We start from the raw sequence: 15,369 nt of genomic DNA, 5'->3' as shown, positions 1-15,369 counted from the left end.
AACCAATATTACTGGAAGATAAATTTACAGTGATGTTCAAGATAGATTGAGTGAAAGAAAGATGAATGGCATGGAGTCACAAAGGGGAATGTTTATAGAGTTTAGATATTTGGTGACAGTGATATGAATTAGGGAGATAACAGGGTGAACATGAAGGAAGGAATTGATGTAAAAGCTATTAAGGCAGATCAGGCTGACCTGATGGTGAAATCAGCAGATAGGTCTCTAACACTTTTAATCTCACTCCTTTTCCCAAAGACATAGAATTGATCATGCTATTTGTGTAAGTTTGCCATCATACTTTGTACCTTAGTACAAGCTTACATGTTATACTCCAGTTATAGCTCTTATCTCACTGAATTGTAAACACTTGTGTACAGGTCTGATTCTCTATTTCAGGGTAAGCAAGGAGAGAAATTATGACTTCCTTGTATGTATCAGTTGCTTGATAATTCTTCCTGTATGAATGATTGAATTACACAAGAGAAATACATGGCCTAGAAGAGATTTAAATTCAAACTGGGTATTTACTTCATCAGTGAGAGTCTTTGATAATGTCAAAACTTAGCTGTGTAGGGATAAGGAAAATAGACTGATCAACACCAGAGATAAGTTTTGCTCATTTTTTGTTTTTGTTTTTTAATATTGGCTATTGTTTCCCATGAAATAGCAATGTTTTGCTCTTAGTTGCCTCATTCTATCAGTCTGTTGTACAAAATGACCAATCTTTTTTGTTGGTCTTTGACCTACACATTCTGGAACAAGAATCAACAGTTACTGACTTCTACTCACTGCTATGGAATTGAGCCTGGTTATGAATTTGTATTTCTTGACTTCCTGTTTAGAAAGGACTATTAGTAAGTACTTTAGTAAGGAGTACTTAGTAAGTACTTTAGTAAGGAGTACTTAGTAAGTACTTAGCTTCCTATAGGGGGAGCTAAGGGATTTCTGTATACTGGACGTAAGTTTACTGTTAATTGAACACAAAATCACCACTTTCATATTGAAACTGTCCTAATTCTATAAAAAATGTTGAATAGATGTATTATTGGCAAGGGAATTCTCTTGTCACCTGCTTTGAGTGATGTAGAAGTACCTGCAGGGTAACATCAGCAAGAATGGGCATTTGGACCTTGTTGGAGGCACCCAACGTCAGTCAGATCAACTGCGACATCAGGGAGCATGGTGTCAGAGAAGTTACCCAAGACCAATGCACCGAAACTGAAAAAAGGGAAAAAATACTTCTCAAAAACTATGCCAAAGAAATTTATTTCGTAATCAATTTTTTGCAGATGTTAGAGTAAATGTGGTAAGCAATAGGAATCGACGCAACATGTTTTATTTTCGTAGGCTGCTGAAAGCAGATACCATGAAATGAGTTGGCTTAAAAAAATGGTAATTTATTCACGTATGGTTAGAGTCTGGGAAAATGTCCACATGAAGGCTTTAGGGTGATGCCCTTTTCCTGAAGACCAGCTGCCAGAGATCCTTGACTCCTCTGTCACATGACAAGGTCCAAGGTGGCATCTGCTGTCTCTCCCATTTCTTCCAGGTTTCCTTGCCTTTGAATTCTTGCTTCTGTGGCTGTTTTTCCTCTCTGTGTCCATCCCCTTTATAAAGGAATATAGTAATAAGATTAAGTCTCATCCTGAATGAAGTGGGTCACACTTAACTGAAGTAGCCTCATCAAAATATCTTGCTTACAAAGGGTTTATAGTTACAGGAATGGATTAAGAAGGAAGGCCCGACAGTGCAGCCGTCCAAGCCATGAGACTTGCGCTACAAGACACGGGACTATGAGTAAACTCTAGCCCCCACATGCCCTTGAGTAAACTCAGGGATGGTCTTCAAAGCGCTGAGTCATGGGGCGAGGACAGTGCGCATGTGCCGCGCCGCCATTTCATCTCCTTCCGCCATTTTGTCTAGTAAATCTATAGTTACCATATATAGACATATTGCTGTCCCAACCAATCAGATAATGTTTCCATGTTCACCCTATGTAACTCCCGTCCACCACCCCTTCCCCGGACTTGCTCGCAGATGGCACCTAAGCCCACGCGCCCTGGCTCCCCCGCTTCTGCCAATAAAGCTGTCTACTTCTCCTGGCCAGTGGCTTGCGTGAGTTTGTAGCGTGGTCCCCCTTCGCTGACTAGCAGCCCCGGCCAGCAGTCCCCGGCGCACGGCTGGTGAGGTGTGTTGACAGCCCGCGGCTCGCGAAGGCGGTGCGAGGAAGGCTTCCAGCAGTCGCGGTGGCGGCGGCGGAGAAAGCGAAACCAACATCCGTGCCGCGGCACGACTCCCGCCGACAGATTAGATTTAAGAACCTATTTTTCTGGGTTATATACAGCTTCCATCCACCACAAGCAGTTATTGATATTTTGGATTACTTCATTCTTCACAATAGAAATGATGTTGAAAACCTTAGTGGTATTGTTTTATAAATATAATTATTTGTAGTTTGCTTTGCTTTACTTGATATTAATTTTTTTCAAAAGATTTTCCTTTCCTTTCTTTAAAATTTCTCCTTGGATAGGAGAATAATCAGTAAAATTAAGATTAGGGAAAACTGAATTGCAGGGTCTACTATTGTTTGCCTTTACAAGCAAGATAAACCACTATTTTTCCTCCTTTGAATAAGAGAAATGAATTTGGTTGAAGATGTGAAAAATTTGAGTTGTGGGAAGGTGATATGAAGGGCTCAAGGAACTTTTTTTTAAAGATTTTATTTATTTTTTATTTATTTCTCTCCCCTCCCCCCCTTCCCCAGTTGTCTGCTCTCTGTGTCCATTCACTGTGTGTTCTTCTTTTTTGTCTGCTTATACTCTTGTCAGTGGTATCAGGAATCTGTGTCTCTTTTTGCTGCATCATCTTGTTGCGTCAGCTCTCCGTGTGTGCGGTGCCACTATTGGGCAGGCTGCACTTTTTTCACACTGGGCGGCTCTCCTACAGGGCACACTCCTTGTGCATGGGGCTCCCCAGTGCAGGGGACACCCCTGCATGGCACGGCACTCTTTGCACGCATCAGCACTACACGTGGGCCAGCTCCACATGGGTCAGGAGGCCCTGGGTTTGAACTCTGGACCTCTCATGTGGTAGGCGGATGCTCTATCCATTGAGCCAAATCCATTTCCCTCAAGCAACAATTTTGATTTTGGTTTTGGGAAAGTTCACCGAACACACGCATCAGTATCATCAGTAATAGTTTCCTGAGATTTGAGGTCTGGCACAGTGGCTTCTCATAGATGCCCAAGACAAATGTGAGATTGAGCTGCCGGTATACTCCCTGGTCTTCTATGGTGGTTTGAAGCTGTATGTACCCCAGTAAAATACGTTGTTAAATTTAATCCATTCCTGTGAACCCATTGTACGTAGAACCTTTTGATGAGGCTACTTCAGTTAAGGTGTGATCCAGCCCAAGCAGGATAGGTCTTAACCCAGTACCAGAATCCTTTATAAGTGGAATGAAATTTAGACAGAGAGAGAAAGCCACAAGAAGCAAGAAGCTGGACAGTGGAACTGCCCAGTGGAACCTGGAAGAGAAGAGAAAGAACAGGAGGCACTGCCATATGTCTTCACATGAGCTAGGGTAGCTGAGGATTGCTGGCAGCCAGTCCCAAAAAGCTTGTCTTCAGGGAGAAAGCATCACCTTGATGATGCCTTGATCTGGACTTGCTTTCATCCTCAAAACTGCAAGCTAATAAATGTCCAGTATTTCAGCCAACCCATTTCTTGATATTTGCTTGAGCAGCCTGGAAATGAAAATATCTTCTGATGTACACATTTGCCCAGGAAATGAATAGTGATTGAAATCTCCCCATTCTAGGAACTTCCTGCCTGCATGCTGATTTTCTCTCCTCTGCCACTTAATCCCCCTGCTTCAGAAGAAGGCTTCTGTTTGCACTAGCCACTTGACAGTATGTTAATAGTTGCAACAGAAGGGAACTTAAATTGCATCTATTAAAACATCACCAGGTGTGCAGGAATGGATGGCCACCTTGGGAAAGGGGAATGATGTGTGGACATGGAAGGGTGAAGCAGCATGTTTGCATACAGAGACAACTGGTAGATCAGGTTCTAGATCATAGAAAAGATTTTGTAAACTAACATTTTTAGGTCTCTATCACGCCAACAATCTATCAGCATTGTCTAGAGATCATTTCCATATACAACATATAGTTGCTTCAAATAGTGTGAAAAATTCATACAAATGTCAATTATTATGCAATATAATGCTCTAGGAAAAATTGTATGAGATTGTGGAGATGTGGTAGAATATTTAAAATGTGCTAATTTCTTTTGATTAGCATACTTAGAACTGTTCCTTCTTTTCAGACTTCTAGATTCTAAGATGTTTCACTAGCAATAAAAAATAGAGCAATCCTGGTTGTGGTTCATTAGTCCACCATAGTACATGTTAAAAGTCTTGAAGTGGGAAGCAGCTGTTACTCAAGTCATTGAGCTCCCACCTACCACATGGGAGGTCCCTAGTTCAGTTCCTGGTGCTGCCCAAAGAAGGCAGTGAGATGGTGTGATGGGCAAGTGCAGCAAGCTGATGCAACAAGGGACACAAGAAGAAAAATAGAATGAGAGCCACAACAAAGCAGGGAACAGAGTTTCCCAGTGCCTCCCAAAGAAGATGAGCAAGGCAGCAAGCTGACATGATGGGCAGGCATGGCGAACTGATGCAACAAGATGATGCCATGAGACACAAGAAGAAAAACATAATGAGAGACCCAATAAAGCAGGGAATGGAGGTAGCTCAAGCATTTAGGCACCTCCCTCCCACAATAGAGGTTCCAGGTTCAGTTCCTTGTGTCTGTCAAAGAAACAAGGACAATGAACAGACACAGCAAGTGCAAACAACCAAGGGTGGGGAGATAAATAAAACAAATCTTAAAAAAAAGAAGTCTTAAAGTCGTTTTTGTTGCCTATCACCTTTCCCATCTGGTCAATTTTTTTTTGAGTGTAAAATATTCTTCAGATATTTCTTTTTCTGTGTATTTTTTAGCCATCATTCTATTTCATGCATCATTGCATTATACCTAATCCACTACAGTAGTTATTCAGTTACTCTGTCGTGAATATTTTGTCCTTGTTAGAAAGAAAGCTGCACCTGTAGAGAACAAGAGCTTACTGTATTGTGGAGGAGAACAGAATTTTATTAACGATCTTGCAAGAATGGGTGCATGATCTGGATAAAATGGCCGTTGCTCCAAACAAGAAGCAGTGATATCTATAATCTGAACCTAACACGCAGTTCCCTCCCCTGTTCCCCGTTGATTGGGTTCTTCAGGGGTTACAGCCTGTCAGAGAGATCTAACTAACATACCCGGTTCCTGCTCTGAGTTGTTACTCCTGCATTCTACATAATGGGCTGGGCGGGCTCAGCGCCCCTTGCACACCTGGTGCTGCTTTTCAAATTCAGCCCCACTTTCACTATAGGCCCCGCCCTTGATTCTCACTATTGGCCACCCTTCCTTCCGGGCCACTTTTCAAATTCTCGGTGCCAAAGCCGCTAGAACCCCTTTCCCTCCCTCCTCCAACTCCCTGCTCTGGCTTCCCCTTTATGTGAAAATTAAACTTAACCCTTTCCTTACGGTCCTCAAATCCAAATTTCTAAAAACTGTTATAGAAGCTAAACACTCTTTTTATCATTCAAACCAGTAGCAAAATGACCTGTTTTGCAGCTGAAGAAATAAGGAAATAGAAAGAGAAGGTATGACTTTTCAAAGGAAGGAGGAAGACTTATTCTTAAGTGCATATGATATAATTGTACACTAAAAATTAACTGAATTAGAATTAGTAATAATTAAGTGGCCAGATTCAGAATAAACAAAAATCCACATATTTCCTTGCACTCCAAGCCCAAGAACAGGTTTGTTTGTGCTTATGTAGCCCATAAAAATGGCTTTATTACCCTCTGAATCTCACCAACTCCCTCATAGAATCCCGACACTTTGACATCAATTCTTAGCCCTTTCTTAGCCTCAAGTATATTTTCCTCAAAAATTGTCTGGCCTGCAGAGGTATAGATCTGCCTCCAAAATTACCATTGGTAGCTTCAAAATTATCATTGGTAACTTCATCCTCAAACAATTTTAGCTCTTTGGAGTTGAAATTTTAAGCATCGCTATTCATAAAGGAGGCCCTGAATAGGTAAAAAGGAGTGATCTTCCAGCACAAAATAATAAACTCCCAAAAAGATGAGTGCCAAATATTTAATTTGTGCAAACTGATGCTTCAAAATCATCCAGTTCAGGGAAACGGACTTTGGCCCAGTGGTTAGGGCATCCATCTACCATATGGGAGGTCCGCGGTTCAAACCCCGGGCCTCCTTGACCCGTGTGGAGCTGGCCATGCGCAGCGCTGATGCGCGCAAGGAGTGCTGTGCCCACGCAAGGGTGTCCTCCGCGTGGGGCAAGGAGCGCGCCCCCTAAGGAGAGCCGCCCAGCGTGAAAAGAAAGAGCAGCCTGCCCAGGAATGGCGCCGCCCACACTTCCCGTGCCACTGACGACAACAGAAGCGGACAAAGAAACAAGACGCAGCAAATAGACACCAAGAATAGACAACCAGGGAAGGGGGGGAAATTAAATAAATAAATCTTAAAAAAAAAAAACAAACCATCCAATTCAGCCTTCCCTGGACACCTCACAGTCTCTGAGCCCTGAAGAAATAACTAACCTTACTCTGGGATGAGAGATGATCAGGGGACAGAAATTAAGTCCTGGGAATCAGAACTCCTCAAGTGGTCACCATCTACTTAGTCATTCAGATTCTTCTTTTGATGACTATGAAAGCATAAATGTTATAAACTAAGAACTGAAGAGGGAGTGTTGTGAACTCCCTTGATTCTGCCTCTTTTGCTTGTTCTTTGAAGCCCAGGTTCCCAAACGCACTCAGGCATACTTTGTTAGGATTCTTGGAAGATGATGAGAGATTGCCCACCAATGTAGCAGGATAGGTTTTTCTCTCTTCTCTAACTTTATTCTCTTTCTGGGGAGATATGTTTACCCACCTGTATTAGTCAGCCAAAGGGGTGCTCATGCAAAATACCAGAAATTGGTTGGCTTTTATAAAGGGTATTTCTTTGGGGAAGGAGCTTATAGATACCAGGCCATAAAGCGTAAGTTACTTCCCTCATTAAAGCCTATTCTCACGTGTTGGAGTAAGATGGCTGCTGACATCTGCAAAGGTTCAGGCTTCCTGGGTTCCTCTCTTCCCAGGGCTCCAGCTTAAGGCATCAGCATCAAACTCCAACATCAAAACTCCAATATCAAAACCCCCTAACTTTGTCCTTTACCATGTCCTTTATCTGTGATTCCCCACCCACCAAAGTGTGGGGACTCATCGCCCTACTGGCACAGGAGGTTTACATAATTACTTAATCACGTAAACCTATGAATCCAATATAATCTAATATGCCCAGAGGAAAAGATCAGTTTATAAACATAATCCAGTATGTGTTTTTGGAATTCATCAATAATATCAAACTGCTATACCACCCCTCTCCTGAGGACACCTCCCCTCCACCCCCGCCGCCCTGTGGAGATGCAGAAGAGGTCTTTGGTAAAATGGAGAAGTTACAAAGAGGTTCTGTATCATAATTCCCTGGAATAACGCTTTAGGAGGGAGACAGTGTTAACAAGGGAGCAGGTTTTGGGCTGAGCACTGAGGCTGGATTAGGAAAGACCCTTTTCTTTTTTCATGCTCTCTACTTTATAGGGGTGGAAGGACCTTGAGCACTTCCACATCACCGAGGGACAATTGGACTGACTGTGAGCCTGGGCCGACAGTTGAAAGTTGAAATATTAAAAGGAAGCTTTTGATATTGGGTTATATATATATTTTTATATTATATATATAATAATAATGTATTTTTTTATATTATTCCACAGGTAAGGGAAAAATTAAGGGGATTCATTTGTAATTTAGGCTATTAGTCCTTTTTCCCCTCTCTCACTTTGCTGTCAAGCCCTTTTATACCAAGAGAATGGGCCCCTTTGTTTCTACATGCTTGGTAGAAGCATGTAGACTAGCTTGGGTCAGGTGATTCTTGGCTTGTCAGCTATCTTACAAGGAGCAGTCTGAGTCCTGGAGAGGTGTGGTGTGAAGGTACATTACCCTTGGGCTGAACAATCTTCAAAGAGCAGAATCAATTCCCAGGTGCTCAGGAGGCCAACCTAGCACTAGGACAATGTCATCTAGTTGTCTTAAACCCATTAGGCTCAATGACTAAGAGAGATGACAAAGCGTAAAAGAGAGGCAGTTATTAATATTAATAGCAGCTTGAAGTGCTTTCTTAAAGATGTACTTTAAGGAAGGAACTTTTGCTTTTCAAAACAAAAGAATTTATGTCATTTTTCAAAAGCACATTAAAAAAATATAGAACTTCTGATTATTCTAGCACTTGAGCAGATGATGCCCTTGGCAAAGAATATGATCTCCTCTTCTCACCCCAAAGTCATTGGGAAAGAATGGGAAACAGCCAGTATTCTGTCACATAGCCTCCTGCATGAGTCCTTAAATGGTAAGTGAATGGTGAGAGAATCACAGATAATTCCAAAGTGTGAATAATTAAAAATATTAGATAAAATTCACATGTCACCTGATTAATGAATCAATATTCTTGAGATAAAACTTCTACAAATCTCATTTTTGCCAACTCTGCTAAATACAAGAACTGAATTAAAATAATATGAATAGCTTTCCCTTTATTGGGCCAATTTATGAGTGAATGAAAGCTCTTTCACATGAATAAGGTTGCTAACCTGGGCAATAAGATCTTATAAATATAAGCAAAAATGTTTCCAACAGCAATCAGAACAAAAAATGTTTCCATTTTTATAAAATTTATTTTATAAAATCTTTTTTTAAAATCTTTTTATAAAATCTTTATTTCATCTTTTATAAAATTTCCTATTGCTAAAAAGTTTGATAGTTAAACGAAATGCAAATAACATACAGGCAATGAAAGAAAACCCAGTGGTAACACAATGGCAGTATTTCAAAACTAGCAATATATTAATGTACATTTGTAGATGTAAACTTTTTTTTTTCTTAATACTGTACCTAGGTTACTATCGCAAATGTTGGCATGTGGGGGTGATCAAGGCAGCGGTTCTGTGGGCTAATTATATACATCTAGAGAGCTGGCGAGTGCTCCTTGTTGAAAAACCCACTAAATCTTATTGTACCATTTAGGGAAATGGTACAAATTTAGCCTCTTTGCCCTAGATTTTTAGACAATGATTAGATATATTCATATTTTAGTTTTGGTGAATTACTTTAAAACATTAGAGATGCCAAAATTGCCTTGGTTCTTCTGAGAATTGTATTCTCTCTGTTTATGAATCACTTACGTATTAAAAATAAAGCAAGGCATTTGAAAATCAGTACTAGTAAGTGGCAGTGGAGTCACGCTGTCTAGCTAACATAAAAAAGAGCAGTGCTTTGGAAACTGACTTTGTGGTTCAGACTGTCTTTCAAGTCTCACCGGAAGTTAATGAAAATCAACTGCTCTTCTTCTTTTTTTCTTGTTTCTTTTAAAGTTCATTTTATCATCTTTTGAGTTTACTCACTTAGTTGCTGATGCCAGAAAATTCCTCAATCCACTGTACTAATTGAAAAACAACTCTTCATTTCGGGCGAAGAGCTCAGACATACCAAATATCTCTCATAGTTGGATTAAAGGGTTTGCAATTGAAATATCTTGATTCAGAAGAAATGTGAGGAATTTCAAGGTTTCCAGTCTTTAAACTGCAAACACTAGGAAGGGCTATGCCGAGTTTATTTCTCCAAATTCTTTTGGAGCTCAAAGGGTGTGGTTTAGACTAGTATGCCCTTGGGGGATCTCCAGGGATATACATATCTGAGTGTATTCTCATTTTTAGAGCATGTATATTAGTTCATATCCTGATTCCTTCAGGGAACTTTAATTTGCTTTGATCAGTAAGCCTCAGCGTCTTTGATATTTTTCCTGGCTAGCCACTCACTCACACTTCTGCCCTTCAAAGATAACACTCCTGGTGGTGAGATGACTATCTCTGAGTGAGGGTAGGTTACCAGCAGTTATTTCACACAGTGCACCTTGGGTGTGTGTTTTGATGTGACTGCCAACAATACTTGCAGTTGTTGTCATTTTAGCCTTAAGGTTAGCTCAAAACAGAATAGCCTCTGTTTTCCTTGTACCTATTTCCCCACTGCCTGTAACCATAGCAAGACTGAGATGTCCGCAGTGCTTCTTTGAAATGCTTCCTTTTCCTTTCCATTTATCATTTATTCATGTGTGTCACATCACAGGATGGTGACTGGATAATAAATTTGGTGATATGAAGGGATGCCCTGAGGAGCACTCAATGTAGCAAAGCACCAGTTTTTCCATGCACAAGACAGCCAGGTTGTGCAGAAGGAACCACTAAATTTTTATTCCAACTTCAGAGATTTAGCCTGGCAGTTAGACTAGAGTAAAGTGGTGGGAAGGCTCGGATCCTGGGGAATTTTCTAGATGGAAGGAGAATCAGCAGAAATCAGAGAAGAATGTAGTGAGGTTTGCATGGAAGATCAGAATAAAAACATTGCTAGCTAGTCCAAATTCAAGAACTAAGAGAAAGAGTTTTAACCCCATGAATGGTTAAGCCAAATTTATTGCTTAGGAAAGTATAAAAATAGTTGTAATGTGGAAACTGCTCCCAGAATAAAATAATTTTGTGAAAATTGGATTGGGATTTTTAAATGTAGTCATTTTCAGCTGCAACAACAAATATGCAAACCACATAAAAGCTTTGGCCTCACATATTTTAACCGGATTTTTTTTACTTCTATACATTAGTTTTTTGTTTTTTGTGTGTATTCTTTTTTTTTGTTTTCATTTTTCACAGTGTATCATAACCATACATCCTTAACTCACCTTCCATTCAACTGTTGGTATACCAGTGAATTAGAGTAAAGTGGAGGAAAAACTGGGCTTTAGATTAATTCCAGAATTTCAAATCTGCATTTACAATTACTACCTATGTGACCTTGGACAAATCACATCGACCATCTGAGACACAGTTTCCTCATCTGTAAAATGGAATGATATCTATAAATCACCTACAGATTTTTTGCAACATAAAAAACCCTAGGAATAGTAGTTATTCTTATTATTACTAGGATTGTTATTTTGAAGGTGAGGGTAAGCTGATATTAAAAAGAAGCATTTAATGAGATTTTCTGATAGAAAGAAAATGAAATAAAAATCTAAGTGTCAAAATGCAGCAAAGGTGTGCCGCTCACAATAAAATCAGATCAGGACTCTAGTTCTACATATTTGTCTAATATTATGTCATACATTTTTACTCTCAAGTTCTTTTGTGTTTTAGTGAATTTAACAATGAAGATCTTTGAGATACGAGTGAAGTTTTTTACCAAGGTTATTTCCCTGGAAAGTACTTAAGATGGAGATAAGTTATGTACCCTACTTTGTTATGACTAGCTTGGAGATCATCCAAGTTTTGTATGGACTCTTAGTTTTCTGCTGGTTTCCATGGTGAATGTGTCTGTTTGTGTCTGTGTTTGCCTGCCTACTTGGTACCTGGTGGTACTGTAGAGGACAATTGGTCCTTTAACATAAATTTATTCTAAGACATTAATTAAGAAGCATGTGTAGCATTAAAATATTTCTAAAAATCTATTCTTGTAAAAGTATACCATTAGTTGGAAAGTATAGTTTCACTTCCTTAGGAAAGCCTTTATTTTAATGTATGTTAACAAATCACTTTTGGGGGGGATGTCATTTAAATTTGTGCCACAAAAATGATCATAACCTACGTACTTCATTCTTTGGTACTGTTTTGAAATAAGCATACACTTGCTGACACAAGTTTCTGCCACATTCTTTGCTTCCCCTCATAGGCAAGTTCAGACTTAGAAGGCAAAAGTCCAGCAGAAAGTACCGGAACCAAGGTAAGAATATTTGCCTAACCACCTACACCACCAAATGCTTCTCTGGAATCTGTTGTGTGTATAAGATCATATCTTACCCACACATATGTAACCCTTGCCTTTCTGTAAACCAAATCTGATTCTACAAAGAAATGATAAAAACAAAAATATTGGTTTCTCTAAAGTTTAACAGGTTTTTAAAAAATAGACTAGTTTAAAAAAAATACAAACTTTGGGACTCCCTTGTTTGCAGAGAGGATAATGGAGACTTTATAAGCAAAAAAGGTAAAGGCACTAATCTCATGTAATTTGCGCTATAGAAATGAAAGATAGATTCTTTTATTTTATAACATGTATGGAACGTTCCCTCTCTTCATTCTCAATGGCTTTTCTCACTCTATCCTGAACTAAAACTTCTTTTCCCAAGGTTATCTTTGACCTCTCACTTGTTCAACCATGCCATCTTTCTACTGCATTATACTTTATCAGTTTATAGCCTTGACCCAATTGACCTGTGGAAATCACTGCCATTGATTCTTATGACACCGCTCTCCTGTCATCTCTTCCAGTCTTTCTGGCCATTTTTTTTTTTTCCCCCTATCTTTTTCATTTCCTCCCTCTCCTTTGCTTATTTCTTAATGATTACTTTTTCCCTGAGATCCATTCTTGGCCTTCTTCTGTTCTGTTACTACATACATTCCCTGGGCAAATTCATTATTGCCATGAATCAAAGTATCAAAAGTAAATAAAAAATCTCAATCTTTAACCCTATCTACCCTCCCTGAAAAACTGAGCCTAGATTTTACAGACATTTTAAATGTCAGGAGATCTAAATGCAAAACATTTTCTTTCTTACTTCTACCACCAACCTTAGACCTGCATCTTTTCCTATATTTCCTGTAAATGGCACCATTATTTATCATGGCCCCCATGGAAACTATTTTTGAAGTTAGACTGTGTCAGACTCCCTTCTTGCTGCATCCTTTGATCATGTTCTTTTTCTACCTGGAACATTGCCAGATGCCCTCTTACTTAGTTACCTCTTACAGATGTCATGTAAGGTGCTAGGTCCTCATAGCTCTTTCAGATTTCTGTTTTGCAAGCTGTCACAAAACATTTTCCTGCATAGAACTTTTTACAGCCTGAAGCAAGAAACATACTTAAGTAATTACTAAATAAATGACTATATTTCCCATTTGCCCACTGGATCACAGGGGTCATATTTATTTCGGTTTGCTATTTTATCCTTGGCACCAAGTACAGTCCCTGGCACTGTGGAATGCTCTCAATAAATCTTCCTGGATATTGAATAAGTGGCTTCTTCTTGGTACCTTCTGATAACCTCCAACTTCAGTCACCATGTCCTATTGTTTCTATTAGATCACATTACCTTTCAGATCTGCTCTTTTCTGAGTATTTCCAGGGCTATTCCTTGGAGTAGGTCTCAGCACGCCTCACCTACCATCAGCCTCAGCTCCATCTACCAAAAGTATTAGACACATATATGATAGATTTGTTCTCTTTCTCTGGAATCTTTAAGGGGTCCCAAAATTTCTCTGGGACCATATCTAAACTCCTTAGCCTGGAATACAAGGTTCTTGATAACCTGACTCCAATTGCCCTCTCTAATAATAACCTCTTACCTTATTCACTGTGTGATTCAATCATGACAGCAATATCATGTGCTCTGAACACACCACATTCTTTCCTGTGTCAGTTTTCTCTGCTATTTTGAACTCTACCTTTTGTGTCTTGAACTCCAATATTTGTGTGAATGTCTCAATTTTTAAAAATCTTTTTTTTCCTCTTTCTTTTTCTTTTTAGGAGGTACCTGGGATTGAAATTTGGACCTCATGCGTGTGAAGCAGGAGCCCAAACACTCAGCCACACTGGCTCCAACTGAATCTCACAATTTTAAATTATAAAATCCTCACTTAAGCAGGTCATTACCCCATTTACATGCTTATATAAAGTACATTTCCCAAGGTTAAATCAACCCTTGGGTACAGTTGATGAATAGAAGCATAATATACTGGTAAAATCATTTTCTCTGACTTTTTATTACACCAGTCAAAACTTTCCTTTTGACTTGGGGGGTTCATTCTAGCCACAGGCATAAACTCTCATTTGATTTCAATTTCTTTTTGAGGTGTGGGGGGGTTATCTCCCTTCCAGCTACACTCAGGTCACCTTTCTGTATCACAGCTTTGGCACGTAGCCATTTTCTGCTCTGCTCCACTGTGGTCATACAAAGGTGGTGGTGAGTAACCTATCACATGTGAGTCAAAAACCAGGGTGGCCCTATTTTCTTACTGTGCCTCTAGTAATGGAGTACACTTACGTGATTCATTCTTAATATATCTCCCCACTCTTGAGGAAATTGGCACAGGTATTTGAGTGGTTAGGCTGGAAGACAACGTAAGTAGTCATTCTATACACCCCAAATCACCTCTTTTCATTACCTCAGCCAGGGTCTCTGTTCTAAATTTTCTACTTTAATGATCTCACTTGAGGACCAAGGCTGTGGAGGGCAGCTATGAGTTCTGTCCTTTCGAAACACCATTTATCCTTGAGCCTCAGGCAAAACAGTACTCCTGCTTAGCCTCCTTAGTGAACCAGCTTATTAAAATGGTTCATGGACTTAAACCAAGAAACAGAAAATCTTAATAGAAAAAAATACCTTTTAATTAAGATGTAAATGATCCAAGAATGATTAGCTTTTGAACTTCTGAAAATGGTTTATCTATTGGTAATAGAAGTCTCACAATTATTCTTTAATAAATTCTCTGACATTGTATAAAAAATACTAGTGGTTCCTAAATATCTTAAAATAGTTTATGGGGAGATGCATATCAGCCTAATTTGACAATTTATATGTGTGGCTACTAGCAAACCAGATTCTGGGTCTCTTAAGGAACTAGGGTGAAAAAAGAGGTTTTCTACAAATACAGTAAGGATATTTCTGCAATTAGCAGTATAGAGTGGATCTAGTTTGCAGACTTGAGCTAGATGGAATTTGAAGTCATACTATTATGGTATGTTACAGTGAAATATTTTGACCAGCTGCCATTTATTGAAATATTGGACTAAAATCTATTTAGCCTTTCTTCCATTCATTTCTAAAGAGCAAAGAGGGAAACACAATCTGTTTCTAGATTCATGGTGATTATAAGATGAAAGAAAACCCTTTGTTCAGGAGAAGCAGAGCTTTCATTTTTTCTGAACCTTGGCTTTTCCTTTGTATCCATGTTACCAAAAAAAAAAAAAAAAGAATATGGTAATATATAATGGACAATACCCTTTACAACTTTCCTCTAATGCATACAAATGTAAATTTCATGCAACTGTCTTTATAATATCCTTAATGCAGACTGTGGAATTCAATTAAAAAAATATTCTATTTGGGACCAAGAAAATACATGCTATGTGTGTGGTTCAGATGATGAA

The 15,369-nt window shown here is 39.2% G+C and overlaps 1 long non-coding RNA gene across 1 annotated transcript in view; it reads left to right on the top strand.

Moving 5' to 3' along the window:
• LOC139438925 (uncharacterized) overlaps nt 1-13,869 on the top strand; it is a 135,945-nt gene extending 122,076 nt beyond the window's left edge. Inside the window, exons 2-3 of the long non-coding RNA XR_011648754.1 lie at nt 11,893-11,943; nt 13,747-13,869. This is a non-coding gene — a long non-coding RNA (uncharacterized lncRNA). The remainder of the gene's footprint in view (nt 1-11,892; nt 11,944-13,746) is intronic.
• Nucleotides 13,870-15,369: the final 1,500 nt, after the last annotated feature.

This window comes from Dasypus novemcinctus, chromosome 5 (genome assembly GCF_030445035.2).
Source record: "Dasypus novemcinctus isolate mDasNov1 chromosome 5, mDasNov1.1.hap2, whole genome shotgun sequence".
NCBI classification, from domain to species: domain Eukaryota; kingdom Metazoa; phylum Chordata; class Mammalia; order Cingulata; family Dasypodidae; genus Dasypus; species Dasypus novemcinctus.
This window is presented reverse-complemented; position numbering and strand designations above follow the sequence as displayed.